General features: G+C 61.7%; 1 protein-coding gene across 6 annotated transcripts in view; it reads left to right on the top strand.

The window, feature by feature from the left end:
- The window catches only part of LOC126037485 (electroneutral sodium bicarbonate exchanger 1-like), a 432495-nt gene that overhangs the window by 46080 nt on the left and 373496 nt on the right, over window positions 1-12919 (top strand). The window lies entirely within an intron of this gene.

Genomic DNA, 12919 nt, shown 5'->3' with positions numbered 1-12919 from the left:
CCTAGCATGCGTGCCACAGCTTCAGCACAAACAGGTTCTATGGCGTAACTAATTACATATTAATCAGATTACTATACATAGACATAAAAATTACTGTAACTGAGTATCATAGGACTGCCTACATCTGATCGCACGCAACGGTTCTTCATTTGAGTCGAAGGGCTGCTTTTGCGCCCACCGATCCATTTCAAATTCTGTTGGCTGACCTTCAAGTCTTGTTCGTCATCCTTGTTCTTTGATCTTGGAGATTAACATGGTTCTAGTCATATATGGTCAGTTTCAATATTAATCTTATCTAATGTACAGGAACATCCAGTCATAAGAGCAAAGAACTGTAAAACTTAGGAGTGGGTTACTAACTCTACTAGTTAATTACTTGGCTACACTTCTGTCTATTTTTTCAATCATAGTGTTAGTATAAGATTTCTAATAATTATTTACCAAATCTCCCTTTTACAGTCACCTAGCAGCAAACCAGTTTCCACGGCTGGTACAAAATATTAAAACCAACAAATATTTAGACATACCATACATTCTGTATGGACGTATGCTATCAGCCACTGCCTCACTTTGGTGCCCTCCTCATTCACCTCCAGCAGCTCCGAGAACTGCAGGGTGTAAAGCGTCAGCCACCAGTCATGCGTCAGGTATTTCACCTGAGGGACAGAGGGGGCCACTGCGTCACTGTGAGTCTCCCCAGGCAGGGGCCACCCTAAACCCATCATCCAGGCAGGCTGCAACCCCATCAACCTGAGGTCATGGCAAGGCAATATCCCCCATTCAGGATTTGTGGGAGAAGGTCGCCTGTGCTCCCGGACCATGGCAAGAAGACACAGCTTCCCTGGACATCACACCACCAGTGCTTCCCTGCAGTTTTTTAGTTAAGGCATGATCTCTCCCAGAGCAGCCTAGGGGAACCACGGGCAGAAGAGGCGAACCCAGCCCTGGGCTTGGGGTTTGAGGACTGCTCACCGCTTCCCCAGCCACCCTCCCTGGGTGGAGAACTGCTGCAGCACATTGAAGGCAGAGAGCAGGACCCAGCTCTGCACCACCAACGCTTTGCCGGGACACAGGCAGCCTGAGCAGAGCCTGGACCTCCCCGTACACCTCACCGCAGACAGCCAGAGCACACCCAGACACCCAGGCATCCTCCACGTGGAGGCCACTTCCCACCCCGGCTGGCCAACGCAACGGGCTGCCTACCTTCTTCAAGGACGTCAGCGGTTTGATGCTGACGAAGCCCATCTTGTTCTTCTGGACATGTTTCAGGAGGAAAGCATCCTTGGCCAGGTTCTCGTCAGAGAGGTGGAATTCCACCTGGGACACAACCCTCCTAGCCAGCTGCCGGTCAGGGACAGAGTAGCTGCAGTCCAAGAGATCAGCCCCCAGAACATCGCTCGCATCGCAGAAGCTCCCGGCAAAGCAGCAGGGACACGGGTGTGACTTGGTGGCCTTTGGGATGTGCAGCACTGCCCGGTCCCAGCCACAGCGGTGCAGATGGCAGAGTCTTGAGGAGCGGGGTGGCTCAGCTGCGCTCTGAAATGAAATGGAGTTTTATGGTTTTAGAAGCGCGCTTGCCTTCACGCCCCCAAGCATCGGTCCCTGCCACAAGTTACGCAGCACATGGCCTTACACAATCTTGCAGCCAGAGGTGCCTCACGAACAGAGCGCAATCTCTTTGATTACCAGGATACAGGCCAGGAGAGATCTTTGGCCTCCGGTTCACGGCAGTTGTCCCGACTCCCCCAGGCCACACACTGTTCACACAGCGGGAGCGAGAGGCCTGTGTCCTTGGTACCCTTGGGGTGTCCTTGCTAGCGCCGAATCCTCCAAGCACGAGGAGGGGATGTACTAACCCCATCCCTGGCATCCCGTAGAGCGCAAACAGCCCCAGCGCCCCGACACCGGACGTTGGGCAGAATCCAGTCCTTTTCTAGGAGCACGCGGCGGCGGGTACCGTCTCCTCCGGGGTGTCATGCACCCAGGGAAAGGGCCGCCCCCTCCCAGGGGGATCCAGAGCTGCTGCTTTTCCCAGCAGGAGACTGAAAGACCTGACAGCACTACTGGAGCGAGGGCGGGGGAAAGCGTGCCACCGAGCGACACCGCGTGACCTTCCTTCGCGCCCTCGAGGTCCTTTTTCCTATTTCTGCCTCGCTCCGGTCAACGCAGTGAAACAGAAGCGCGGGCAACGGTCACAAACGCATTTGCCATCTGGCGCAAGGAGGCTGCGGCTGCAGCTTGGTGCCCACTCGGCTCGGCTGAATCAACTTGTTGTTCTTCCCCCACCGGAAAAATACTGTTGAAAGCCAAGAGCATTTGCACCCGCAGACCCTGAGAGCCGCCTGTAGGCCCCGGGGGCACCCCAGCCTCCCTTAACCCTTTTCCTCCCCAGGAGGAGCTGGGGAGGCTCTTGGGGTGGGGCGGAACACAGGGAGCCCCCGCATTCCTTCCGGGGAGACGCCAAAGAGTCCTTGACAGCCAACAGCCAGAAGGGACCATGGCGCGGCCACCAACGCAGCTCCCACTGCCTGGGCCCTGGGGCCCCCCGGCGCCCCAGCTTTTCCAGCCATTCGTGCTCCCCAAAACCTTCTACCCTCGAGGTAGGGACCGACCCCAACCCCTGCAGCCCAGGGACGCTCTTGGGGGGCAAGAGCAGAGGTGACCGCCGGCCATCGCTCCTGTCTCATTCTCTTAGGCTCAGCCAACCCGTGCCGCCTGCCCACGCGGGAGCAGCCCTTCCCTGCAGCCCGGGCACCCCGGGCCCCCCAGGCACCACCAGCAGGTATGGCACCCCAGTCTGCTCTGGCACCTTCGCCATCCCCATCACACCCGTTCCCCCGGCACTTTTCGCATGGGGGTTCAGCAAGCCCCGGTGAGCATCCTTGCCCTCGCCCGGGCGGCGCGTGCCCAGTAAAGCCCATCTGCAGAGAATTCCCCAAATATTTGGGGCCACCTCTCCCCTTTCACCTCCTAGATGTGAGTCTCCTCCCCGATTTGCAACCCTGTCCCACCGGCACAGCGGTTCACCCCGTGGGGATCGCCCCGGCCACAAGCTCCCCACGCCCCTGGCCCAGAGCTGGGGGATGTCAGCCATCGGGGCCGGCTCGGCGGGTGCCCCTGGACAGTCCCCCTGGCCCAGCATGGCTCCCCCTCACCCACACAGGTCTGCAGAAGGCTCCATGTGGCTGCCTCTTCGACCCCCGGGTCTTCCGCATCCCGTGGACAACCACCAACCTGCCTCCACCGGCCACCGCCACGCTCGGCCAAGGCTCCGCTTCTCGGCCGGGTGCTGCCCTGTGCAGTTCCGGGGGCTGCGGGGCCCCCCTGGCCTGGGCAGCCCCAGGGACCCCCCAGTGCCAACCACGATACCTCGCACCCTACAAAAACCAGAGGAGTGGGGTGGCCCAGACCCTCTGGAGCTGCCAGTGTCCATCCCTGGCTACCAGCACAGCGAGGGGCAGCTGGCACAGATCAACATCCCCAGCACGGCGACCCCTGTGGGGGCACCCCCCGGCGGCGACGTCCCCCCCAGCCAAGCCCTTGGAGATGCCCTTGCCGTGGCTGAGAAAGTGGCTCTCCAAGAGGCCCTAATGCTCTTTGATTGCTCCCTGGGCGGGCTGGCAATCAGCCAGTATGCTCCCAGCAGCAGCCCCATGCCTGGGGACGCTGGTGGCACCGGTGCAGACACCCCCGACTGCGACTTCAGCTCGCTCTCGCTGCCTGAGGAGATGCTCACCCCCGACTACTGCATCCCCGAGCTCAGCGACGCCATGCTGAGCCTCAAAATAGTCAACGGCGGCGGGATGGAGCCCCAGGAGCCGTGGCAGGGTGCGGGGATGGACCTGCCACCGTCCCCACCTGCCACGGCCGGCAAGCGGAGGAAGAGGCAGGCGCAGAGCTCCTTGCCAATGGCACCCAGCAAGCGCAGGGCTCTGGCAGCCAACGTGAGGGTGTGAGGGGGGGGTGGGGATTAGACAGGGGTGAGAGGGATGGAGATGGGGGGAGTGGGGGGTGGGAGAGGAGGGGTGGGGTATATGGCAGGGGGGGTGGGCGGGGGGGGCTAGGGAGGGGTCAGACCAGCTTTGATGGGACATTTTCTCTTGTCTTTTCAATTAAAAGCTGTTTCTCCAGAACCGCTCGGTGCCTATGTGGGAGGGGGAGGGAGCACAGGGGGCACCAAGAAACAGCCCCCAAGAGGTGCAAAAGCCCCACTGAGCCCCAAATCCGAGCCAGCAAGCCACGAGGGGAACCCAGCCACCCCCAGGGCCCAGTCACCACCAGCGGGGCAGGCGATGGTGGGGGGGGACGGGAACGGGAACAACTCCCCTGTCCCCTTCCCCAGGGGAAGCAGCCCTTTGGTGGGGAAGCCAGGACAGACAGGTCCCTGCAGGACTCACGGACACGGCCCCATGCAGAAAGCAGCACAGAGCCCCTGCGACAACGACAGACCTTGGGGGCCGGGGGGGACACAGGTACACACGACAACAAGGCCTGCAAGGCCTTCGTCTTGAACACCACCAGTGTCCCCTCCAGCGGGGACAGGGCTCGGTGCACAGCCCTTCAAAGCCTCAAGACCATCACGGCCTTCCTTGGGTCCCACTGCACTCAGCCGCGGAAAGCCCAGCTTTGCCTCACTGACACAGCAACATAACCCCAAATCACCCCAAGAATGGCGAGGGAGGGAGCTGCAGGCCAGGCAGGGACCCTCCTCCACTTGTCTGGCTGCGCCTTGGGCAGCCGCAAGACCAGGAAGCGGGGAGAAAAAAAGTCAGAAGGAAAAAAAAAATAAAAATCACTGCACCGGCCAGAAAGTGCCTGGAAACTTCATCCCTCTTCATTGCCCATTTCCCATGCGAGCTCCATAACCTGGGAGCAACGCAGCCAATAGAACCTTCGAGAAGCAGACTCACAGCCTGCTGCAGCTGGCCCTGCTCGAGCAGCCGAGGTGGGCTGGATGATCTCTAGAGGTCTCTTTCAGCATCCATTCTGTGCTGCTGTGACTCTGTCTCTGTCGTGGTTTAACCCCAGCCAGCAACTAAGCACCACCCAGCCGCTCACTCACTCCCCCCCCACCCAGTGGGATGGGGGAGAAAATCCGGAAAAAGAAGTAGAACTCGTGGGTTGAGATAAGCACGGTTTAATAGAACAGAAAGGAAGAAACTAATAATGATAATACTAATAAAATGACAACAGCAATAATAAAAGGATCGGAATGTACAAATGATGCGCAGTGCAATCGCTCACCACCCACCATTCACACCCAGCTAGTACCCGAGCAGCGATTCCCCCCCCCACTCCCCAGTTCCTATACTAGATGGGATGTCGCATGGTATGGAATACCCTGTTGGCCAGTTTGGGTCAGGTGCCCTGGCTGTGTCCTGTGCCAAGTTCTTGTGCCCCTCCAGCTTTCTCGCTGGCTGGGCATGAGAAGCTGAAAAGTCCTTGACTTTAACACTCCTCGGCAACAACTGCAAACATCAGTGTTATCAAGGTTCTTTGCATACTGAACTCAAAACATAGCACTGTACCAGCTACTAGGAAGACAGTTAACTCTATCCAAGCTGAAACCAGGACACTTTTAACCACTTAACATTCCGTGAGAAATACTGCAAGAGCTCGAGAAGAAAGAGCAGAAAGACAGGAGACAGGTGAAAGCCTAGAGCGCCAGCTAGAGGGAATGAAAGACCCTCTTCCTTCTCTGAAGCTTCAGCAAGGCTTCCTTCACCTGCTTGTTCCTCCGACTGTCAATGACGGGGTTCAAACTGGGGCTGACGAGACTGTAGAAAAGGGAAAGAACTTTCTCCCTCCCAGAGGAGTTACCGCTCCCGGGCCCCGCGTACACGAAGATGGCGTTTCCATAAAAGACACCCACCACGGTCGGGTGGGAGCCACAGGTGGAGGTGGTTTCGTGCCATCCTGGCACAGAGCGGATGCGCAGATCGGTGGCCAGGCTGTCCAGGGAGAAAATCGGGATTAGGGCTAAAGGGAAGAGGAAGAAGCACACACAAACAGCAAAGATCAGGACTTTATTGGCAGGAGCGGCAGGGCAGGCCAGCTTTGAGACAGCAAGAATTTCACAGGAGAAGTGGACAACCTTGCAGGGGCCACAGAAAGGCAGGTGTAAAGCCAGAGAGGCTTGCAGTGTACCAAATACAAACACCAAAGCCCACAAAACCGTGGCAAGGGTGAGGCGCAGCCTCCAGATCACGATGAGGGCATAGCACAGGGGACGGCAGATTGCCACATAGCGAACGTGAGACATGATGGCCAGCAGCACGCACGCCGTAAGTGCAAAGATTAAATAAAGATGGCTCTGTGCCCCACACCCAGCAAAGGAGGGGGTTCTGCCTTGTCCAAGGAGGCTCCTTAGCATACGGGGGACATTGCTGGAGGCGTAGCAGATGTCCGCGATGGAGAGGTGGCAGAGGAAGAAGTACATGGGGAGGCAGTAGTCCAGGCAGATAAGCAGAAAGACAAGTGCGTTTCCCATCAGAGTGGCAGAGCAGAGGGCAGAGAAAAGGCCAAAGAGGCAGCGCTGCAGGGCTGGGGTGCTGCAGAACCCCAGGAGGACGAATTCTGTGACCGTCGTTTCATTCTGCACGCTGTGCTGGAGGTGAGGCAGCACAAACTGCGACCACGGAGATCTGGAAGCGAAGGAGCAAGGAAAAGGAAAGAAAAAGGAGAGTTTTCCTAAGAATGTTGCGCAGGAGGAACCGCTGCACCGGCTCACCAGCGCCTGGTTCTGCTTCCCCAGCATGAATGACACGTCTGTCCAGGGCACCTCCCCCAGCACCCAAAACAGACTGCACCCCTGCACAGCGCAGCCCACCCTGCCTGCACCCCCCCATCACTCCAAACCACGCTACACCCGCACAGGCTGCACAAACCTGAACGGCACCACCCAGCTGATCACTGCGCCCACCCCACGGCTGGACCTCCCAGACAAGTGGCCCCCAGCCCCTCACTGACCATCCCTGACCCGTCACTGACCCCATCATTGACCCCAGCACTGAGCCCATCATCATTGACCCCAGCACTGACTCCATCCCTGGACCCATCCCTGACCCCATCCCTGACCCCCTCATCGACCCCATCCCTGACCCCCTCATCGACCCCATCCCTGACCCATCACCAGACGCCTCTCCCCCTCCCCTTTCCCCCTTCCTTCCTTCCTTCCTTCCTTCCTTCTTCCCCCGCTCCCCCGTTCCCGTCCCCTTCCCGCCCGTACCCACCTGCCGGCCCCGCCGCCGCTGCCGTCCGCCTTGCTCCCCGCTGCTGGGCCGAGCTCGCCGCAACGGCCCGACCCGCAGCCTCCCGCTGCCCACCGGCCTCTCGCCTCACCTCCCGCCCGTCCCCACGCACCGACCCCTCTGTGCCCACGCCACCTCGCTCCCGGCCCCACCACCCCGGGCGTAGCACGTCCCCCAGCACCCCGGCCCGGGCCCCCGCGCCCGCTCAGACGACCCAGCAGGCCCGGGCTGAGCCCAGCGGGGGCGTAGGCCCCGGGGAGGGGGGGAGGGGGGACTCCCCCCCTCCCTCGTGCCAGCGAACGGCCGATGGAACCCTGCCGCCTGCCGCGGCAGCCGTAACCAGGGCAAGCCAGCAGACCCCAACGGTCGCAGATCGCTGTGGCTGAGCGCACAGGAAGGCCTCTGGTGTCCCGGTGTGCCCACCTGCCTTCGAGCGAGGGGAGCCCGGCGGGCCTTGTCCTGCGCCTCCTGAGGACGAGGGAAGAGCCTCGGCGTGCCTGAGGGGCTGGGGGCTGCTCCCCGGCTCGGCCTGGCCATAGGTGGGGGTGGCACCAGGCCCTGGGAGGGAAGGGACAGAGGACAGAGGGGTGTCTGCGACAAGGGGGATGCCCCCATACAGACAAACCCCAGCCCCATAGCGGGAGGAGGAGGAAGAGGGAGCCAGTCCCGTCCCCCCAGGGCGAGGAGGGGTCCACGTGCTCCGGGGCAGCCAGAGGGCTTCTGGGGAGGGGGGATCAGGGGGCTTAGGGGAGTGACATTGGGGTACTTTGCGACACCCTGTGGCAGCCAGCCCTGCTCCCGCAGTGTCTGGGAGGACAGTGTTGGGACAGGATGGGAGCGAGGAGCCCCTGAGCACAGCCACCTCTGCCCCCACCACCCCTGGGGTGGCAGGGGGTCCTCCTCACCCCTTTCCTCCCTCCCTCCTGCAGGATGGCGGAGAGACCCCCTGGCCACGTTAGGCAGGCCTGGGTGGAGAAGGCTGGAGCTGCCCCGGCTCCCAGATCCAGGCCAAAGCCCCATGAGATGTCCGAGGTCCAGCTGCTGCGGGCAGGTGAGTGTGCGGGTGCTGTGGAGCAGGGGGCTCCCCAGCCTGCCCTGCCTTGTCCTGGGCCAGGCTCACATCCCCCAGCCAGGCTGGCATCGGAGCTCCCACAGCGCAGTGGCCAGGAAGGGAGCTCTGTTCTGGCGTTCCTGGGACAGGCACTCTCCCTGTGCCCTGGTGCTAGCGCATCCCTTACCAGACCACAGCAGGGCCCCCTCCCTGTGCTGCCCTCCAGCATCACACCCTCTCTCCTGGGGCACACAGGGGACACCGGTGTCCCAGCCTTGAGCAAGGGCTTGTGGCATCCCTGGGAGCTGGGCAGAGGGCTCGGGTTTTCCCTGCTGCTTGCCCCCCAGCCCTTCCTGCTCTCTCTTGCCCAGATCTGTGCTGCTCTGCCTTGGCTTTGCCCAGGGAGGAAGACAATACCCTGGACATCATTCGAGCCTTCCTCAGGAGCAGACCAAAGGTATCCGTGGCCACTTCTATGAGGCTGTGCCCGTGTCTCCCAGCCTGTCTTTCGGCCCCTGTCCCGTGCTCAGGAGGTGCTGGGGGCTGTGCTGGGCCCCCCACCTGGCTGTCTCTCCCCCCTGACACTGTCTGTCTGTCTGTCTCCTCCCTGGCTGGCAGCAAGAGGCCCAGAAGCTGAGGTTTCTGGCCTCCATCTGCACCATCTGCAGCACCACCAGCGTGGACTCCGCTGTGTGGGACATGCTTTACTTCTGCCAGCCGGAGGTGGTGGAGACCATCGAGGTGAGGGGACGGCCAGTCAGGCTGAGGCAGGGGCAGGGGCAGCAGGCAGCGACACAGCCCCGGGGGCAGATGAGAGCTTGGCCAGGCAGGGGGGTTGCGGATGAGCACTGCTCCAGGTCTCCATCCTTGGAGATGCTCCAAAGTCACCTGGGCGGCCTGGCTGGATGTTTGCAGGTCCCTTGGCCAGCCTGTGGCTCTGTGACGGGCACAGCCCTTCCAGCCATGGGGCTTGGGACCACTGGGTGCTGGGTGGGGAGGGGGTGCCAGGATGGGGGCACCTGGGCTCTGCCAGCCCCACAGGCTCTTGCTGGGCGAAGGAAACTGCCCCATCCTGAGCTGTCCCACGCTGCTGTGCTCCCCAGGTGCTGCTGCAAGAGGAGCCCGCTGGCCCCCAGGGCATTATGGTGCAGCAGCAAGCCATGCTGGCCATCATCTCCATGAGGTACCTGCCCCAGCCCCCAGCTTGGTGGCCCCGATGGCACCGGTCCCAGGTGGGGGGCATCCCCAGTCCTGGGTCTGAGAGGGAGGCAGAGAACAGGGCAGGGGGTGCCACAGGGTTTTCCCCGCAAAGGCAAGTGCCAGTGTGATGGAGGGTTGAGGGGTCCCCCATGGCATGGGGCTCAGCTCAGGTCTCTAAGCCCAGGGTCTGCCTCCTCCTCTGTCCCCGCAGCAGAGCGGGGCTGCTTCTGCAGGAGAAGAAGAACAGCCTCCTGTATGCCTGCTTCTGCAACATCTTCCACCTGCCTCCTCAGGAGGACACTCAGGGCCCTGATGCTTCACTCTGCTCCAAGGTGTGCCAGGGGGTGAACCATGGGGAGTTCCCTGGCTGCGAGGCCCCTTCCTGGGCACTGCAGGGCCATGGCCGTCCCCTGCCAGGCTTCCAGGGCTGCCCCCAAGACTCTGTCCCCCTCACAGACCCTGGCCACGATGGACAGCATGCTGCAGGTGCTGGTACGCAGTGCCGGCACCCTTGGCATCGTGGAGCTGCAGAACATCTTGGAGGTCTGACCTTGGCACAGGGTCCCCATGGGCAGTGACCCCTGGCTTGAGCGGTGCCCACCCCCAGCACCTGGTGCAAGGAGGGGGGCAGGGAATGTCTCTCCTTACCAGCCATGCCCCCCCCCCACCCCCCTGCCTCCTGGCTCCCGCCAGAGCCCCTTCTCCTGCCCCAGCCCACGCCACCTCTGCAGCCTTGCCCGCTGCCCGTCCTCCCCAACACTGCCTCCCAGATGGACCTGCCTGTCTGGCAAGGGGAGCCCAGCCCTGGGGCTTTCCCCCTCCAGCTTCACCATGGGCCATATCCCAGAGCCCCCACCACAGGTCCCCAGTGAGGTGGTCACCCCAAAGCCTTGGAGTCCTTGGGTGGGAGGCAGAGGGATGTTTTTTGGTGGGGAGTGAATGGAAGGCAGCAGAGGCAGCAGCAGAAGCGGGATGCAGTGACCTGCCTGCCCGCAGCAGGTTGCTGTGAGGGGCGAGAAGGACACATGCCCCATCCCAGGCACTGCCCCAGAGCAAGCCTGGCTGTGCCATGCTGTGCCATGCCACCTCCCTGGCACACCAGCAGCTTTTCTCCTCCCAGCTGCTGCTGCCCTTCACCGATTCCCAGCTGGCAGAGGTGCAGGAGAGGGCCATGGCACGGATCGCCAGGCTGGTGAACTTCATCACCACCTACTCCCTGCCGCAGGTACCGAGCTCCTGGTCTGGGCAGCCCCAGTGCCCTGTCCCTGTGCCCCTGAGCCCCGGCACCTCCCAGGGAAGCTGGGCACCCAGCCAGCAGGTCGGGAGCAGGGGTCTTTGCCCTGCCCCTGTCCTGTCGATGCTCTCTCCCAGGGCAGGGCAGGGCAGGGCAGGGCAGGGCTGCCCCGGGCACAGGCAGGAACCTGGGTCCGGCAGCCCTGCCCTGCTCTTGGCTGCTGCCTAGCTGCTCTGGGAGCAGCTGGGGCTCCCGTTGTGCTCACACTGCCTCTCTTCCCCCAGGTCTGCCCCTGCTTTGCCCAAGCCACAGTCCGCAGGCATCAGTGCTCCAAGACACATCAGTTTGTAATGCTGGGGAAGCTGGTGGGGCACCTCACCCTCTGTTGCACCTGCAAGGACAAGGGGATGCGTCCTGAGGCTGCAGAAGCTCTCTATCACCTGCACACGTTTGTCCTGCAGCAGAGAAGTAAGACAAGCTGTGTCGGGCTGGATCCCCCAGGCATGGGCAGTCAGGGGCCACTCTCCTTGACGAGAGAAAGCCTTATCCAACCTGCCTGCCTGCCTGCAGTGTGAAAAGTCATTTTGCCTTGCCCCCGCTCACAATAGCCCTGGACCCTCCCTGGGTACCCGCTCCCTGGACCTTTCTGGTGCCCTTTTTCTTTGCCAGCAACTTTTCTGCCCAATGCTCTCAGACTGCACTTCCACTTCTGCACCCTCTCTCTAAGCACCCCGTTTTTGCTCCCCCCCAGGCAGGTGGCCCTGGCTGCATGGCACAGAGCAGCTGCAGCTCCAGGAGGACTGGCAAGCAATGAAGCCCTGGCAGCTTTTGAAAATCAGCCACACCCGCAAAATCTTCTTGGTAAGAAGTGCCTTTGGCTCAGTGTGAGTGAAGGGACACCCGATGCGTGGGGACGACAGGGGCTCACGCTGTTCCTGAGCAGGGGCTAGGCAAAGGCCCTCAGGGAGCTTCAGTCCCCTGCGGGACCCTGATGCCCACCGTCAGTCTCCTCCCCAGCGCAGCCTGGCTCCGTGCCCCGCTCTCACTGCACAGTCAAGATGCTCTGGGTGATGCTCTGGGTGAGGCAACAAATCTCCCCTCCTCTCCTTCATCCTGCAGATGTTCACAAAATACCTCCAGTCCTCCGACCAGGCAGACATCATCCTCATGGCTATCAAGAGCTTGAGACACCCAAGCGCCTACAGCATCAGGCTGGCTGCCCACATGGTGGATGTCCTTGTGGCGGACCGTGCCTTCCAGCCGGGGCAGGTGAATAGCCCATGGGTGGCACAGCTGATGCTCCAGCCCACTGGGGGACTGTTCCTCCCCTGGCTCTGTGCCTGGCTAGCACTGACGCCGTCTCGAGCTGGCATACCGCACTAGGAACGGAAGCAGCTCCCAGTAGGAGCTGGGGAAATGGCCGCGCTCACCATGCTGACATCCCCACTCCCACCCGTGTCTCCCCTCCAGGTGCTGAACGTCGTGTGGGCCATCTACAGAAGCCGGCCCTCCGTCAGGGCGGTGGTAGCCCGCAAAAGCCTGGACAGGGCCCTGGTGGTGCTTGTGCGCAAACACCCCAGGGAGTTGGTGGCCAGCCTGCTGCAGTGCTCCCCGACGTGCACCCGGTAAGGGGACCACCAGCCTTTGGGGGCTCCTCTCACACTAGGAGAGGGGCCCCAAGACCCTCCCGAGGGATTTCAGCCCGGCCATCCTCTGGGGTGTCCCTGCTGACAGAGCCCCGTGTCCCTGCAGTGTCGCCAGGGCCATGTGGAGGGCGATGATGTCTGACCTCCGGGCTGCGGACAAGGTGCTGAGGGAGCTGCTCAGCTTGCTGGTGAACCAGTCACTGCGCAAGACCTCCACCTCCACCAAGGACAACCCGCGCATCCTCTCACTGGCTGTGAGTTGCTGGACGAAGCCTTGCTGACCTCCGGGGCTGATCTCAGCTGTCCGGGGCCCCTGCTCCCCTTCCCTGCCCGCCCCAAGGCTTGACCTCCCCAGGGATGAGGGGACATCTCAGCGTCCGGGTGTCTTCTGCAGGCAACCAGGGCGATAAGCGAGATCCTCCTGCAGTCTGTCTGCCTCTGGCAGGTGGAGGCAATTTTCCCCCAGCTTTTTCTGGCGCTGCTTTTCCAAGCGTCATTCACCACGGAGCTGACGCTGCAGGAAGTGCACATCTTCTGG

Source organism: Accipiter gentilis, unplaced genomic scaffold (genome assembly GCF_929443795.1).
Source record: "Accipiter gentilis unplaced genomic scaffold, bAccGen1.1, whole genome shotgun sequence".
NCBI classification, from domain to species: domain Eukaryota; kingdom Metazoa; phylum Chordata; class Aves; order Accipitriformes; family Accipitridae; genus Astur; species Astur gentilis.
Note: the sequence above shows the minus strand (reverse complement) of the source record. Positions and strands in the feature narration are given on the sequence as shown.